The sequence below is a fragment of the Curcuma longa genome, unplaced genomic scaffold (assembly GCF_044706935.1).
Source record: "Curcuma longa cultivar G26 ecotype Majalengka, Jawa Barat unplaced genomic scaffold, ITB_CL_G26_1.1 contig_13409, whole genome shotgun sequence".
Classification (NCBI taxonomy): Eukaryota; Viridiplantae; Streptophyta; class Magnoliopsida; order Zingiberales; family Zingiberaceae; genus Curcuma; species Curcuma longa.
The window spans coordinates 1-3,422 of record NW_027429425.1 but is presented as its reverse complement, the minus strand read 5'-3'; the positions used below and the strand labels follow the sequence as shown (position 1 = coordinate 3,422).

The following is a 3,422-nucleotide window of genomic DNA, read 5'->3' as shown; positions in this document are numbered from 1 at the left end:
CACTACAACAAAAATTGTATATTGGGGCGCTCAAAAAGTGCCTCAATAGATTTATATTGTGACACTTTGATTTGTTGAGGCGTTAGGATAAAATGTGATACAAGCAGGTGTCACAACAAATACTAGCGCCCCAACATATATTTGTTGAGGCATTATTAAATGTTCCTTTTAAAGTTCATTTTAAGGCATCCAAAAGTGTCTCATCTGCTATATGTTGAGACGTTTTATTTTGCCTCATAAATTTCATTTTGAGGCACTAAACAATGCCTCACCTGCCATATATTGAGGCAATTTATTGTGCCCCTTAAATTAAATTTTGAGGCACAAAACAGTGCCTCACCTACCATATATTGAGGCAATTTATTGTGCCTCTTAAATTGCATTTTGAGGCACAAAACAGTACCTCACCTGCCATATATTGAGGCAATTTATTGTGCCTCTTAAATTACATTTTGAGGCACAAAACAGTGCCTCATCTATCATATATTGAGGCGTTTTATTGTGCCTCTTAAATTACATTTTGAGGCATAAAACAGTACATCATCTATCATATGTTGAGGCGTTTTATTATGCCTCTTAAATTACATTTTGAGGCACAAAACAGTGCCTCATCTATCATATGTTGAGGCGTTTTATTATGCCTCTTAAATTTCCTTTTGAGGCACAAAAAAGTGCCTCATCTGTCATAAATTGAGGTGTTTTATTATGCCTTTTAAATTTCATTTTGAGGCATGAAAAGTGTCTCATCTGCTATATGTTGAGGCGTTTTATTATGCCTCATAAATTTCATTTTGAGGCACGAATAAATTTTATTACATGTATATACCACTGCAAAAAAGAATATTGCACTTTAACTTCAAAACATTGAAATGTGACAAAACTATCATCCATTAATCGCAAAGTCAAAACTATCATCCAAAAAAGAATATTGCACTTTAATCGCAAAGTCAAAACTATCATCCATTAATACATTTATTCGAAATGTGACAATTCAAGTTTCAGTAAGGCAAAGTGGAAGTGCAAGAATACCAACACAGCTTCTTCAAAAGTGATTTTCACCATTGTCTACTAGAAGCTGCAACAAAAAATGAAATGATTAAATATAATATTTAAACTAAATAAAAAGAATTCAATAAAAGAACAAATATTAATCTTCATAATAATACCAAAGATAGAGGCCAAGCGATTGAAGCATCAGTAGCATCTCCCATGATCTTGAATGATCCATAAGACCTTATTAGTCGTTCTTCCCAGACTATAGGAATCTGAACATTTACTTCACATCAATTTGAACCTAATTCTTCGTCTCCAACTTCAGTTGATGGATCCACACTACATACTTTTCCCAACGCAACTTTTTGAGAAGGATTTGTTATACTCAGAAGAACAACATCCATACCAACCTGAAATAAAAGCTTATTACAAAACAATCATAAAATTACATAACAACTGAAAGGCTTTGAGTTTTTTTAAAATTGATGGAATGCAATTTCAAACAGAATATGAAATGCAATTTTTTAAAATTAAACAGAGCTGAAACAGAATATGAAATGCAATTTCAACTGTTACGAAAGAAATGAGGGAATAATCAAGTTAAATGGATGAGTTTAATTGGTATTTCAGAATATGAAATGCAATTGAATGTTTTTTCTTTAAATTCCTATTGGTTTGAATTCCTTGTTAAGTTAGTTTTGGTATGAAACTTTTACTGATCAAAATTGACTATTTGAGATATAAATTCCATCTTACTTTCTGTGCTCGCAGATATATAAAATTGAAAGTCACCAACCTAGACCTTGTTAACATAATACAGCTAATAAGATAATCCCCAGTGGAGGCAATCTTTATAGATATCCAGCTAATCACCACTGCTCCAATAAATGGATTTGAATAAAGCTCTACATTTTCTACTCCCAATCCAACAGTGGGTTCTCTTTCCTTCTTGATGTAAATCAATGTAGAAACAGAATATATAAAAGAAAAAATCAATGTAGTTCACTGGAAAACATTATCTTTCTCTTAGTATAGGATGAACAATAATCAGGTGGAGAAGTAGCTTAACTATGGTGAAATGATCACTCAAAGCAAAATGCGACAAGATAGTTTAATTTTTGAAGATCCAAACAACCTCAATTTTGGTAGTAATTTCATCGACTGACTTAACAAAGTAAGTGTGGGAAGATGTTTGGTAGAAGAAATATCAACCATGAAAAGCAATAATGACACCAATCATTTCTAGTATTCACATAGTACATAGTTTCTGGAAATTGTAGCCAGTAACCAGATCAATCCAGAAAAATAACCAAACTATACACGTGACTACGCAGACAAATTCAGATAGAACAATGAGAGAATTTTTCATGCAAAGCTGTGGATATATTTATTGTTTCAGGAAGAAGAACATACCAATGAGGTAGCCATGGCCGTCAAATTTTGTCAAGCTTGTCCATCTTTACGACAGGGTTTGCCTTGGAGATCGCCTCCTGGCCAGAGGCCTTGTAGTCGAAGGTACAATCGTGCTCATCGGAGTACCTGTGCACAGAACAGAACACCTCCCCGCAGCGGCACATAAACCCCATCAATCCCACCTTCTTATTGCAGTAACCGCAACGATTCTTCGGCGGCGCGGCAGAGCTCTCTGACGCCGCATCCCCGTGCCCGCCCAAGCTCGCAGATCCAGCGTCGATCGCGTCGGCTACGATCGGCTTCTCTTCGAGCAGTTTTGGATCAACGGCCAGCGGGATTGCGAGCGTCTCCATCGACGCCTTGGATTTAGTCAAGTAGTAGTCCTTGTAGCATTTGGAGCAGAGGTTGTTCGTCGCGGGGCTTCCGAAGAAGCCGCAGTTGTTGGCGCACAGGATCGGGATGTTGGGGGGGCTCGAACTCCGACTTCTCCGCCGCCTCCCTTTTCTGCCATTCCTGCTCCATGCCGGAAGGAGAAGAACCCTAACTGCGATGCGCCGCCTCTCGAGGCCCCCGATCGATGGGAATCGAGGACAATCGGCGATGTCGAGGAGGATCTATTGAGAAGCTGACCATGGCGTTCTAATCAGTTGCTGACCATTGCAGGCCCATTAACTCTTCCGGCCCGTTAAGGATGTACATGTAAAGGTTCATTATTCGTTCAAAATATCTCATTGGTGTAAAATATTTTTCAAAAAATAGATTGATAAAATATTTTTTTAAGGGTAGAAATAAAAAAAAATAGAATGTTGTTTATTTTTGTTACCGTAATAATAGGGTTCTGTGAAGTAAGAAGAGGGAAAAGGTAAAGGAAAAGAAAAACAAAAAAATTACAATTCTCATGATTTTATTACAAAAATACCACTCAAATTTTAAGTGCCTCAAAAATTACATTTTGATGCATTTTAACTAAAATGCCTCATTAGATAGTGTCTTCTAAAATCATTTTTCTTGTAGTG

General features: G+C 36.5%; 1 pseudogene; it reads right to left on the bottom strand.

Moving 5' to 3' along the window:
• Positions 1 to 2,179: 2,179 nt before the first annotated feature.
• LOC141815987 (zinc finger A20 and AN1 domain-containing stress-associated protein 6-like) lies at positions 2,180 to 3,000 on the bottom strand (annotated as a pseudogene).
• Positions 3,001 to 3,422: the final 422 nt, after the last annotated feature.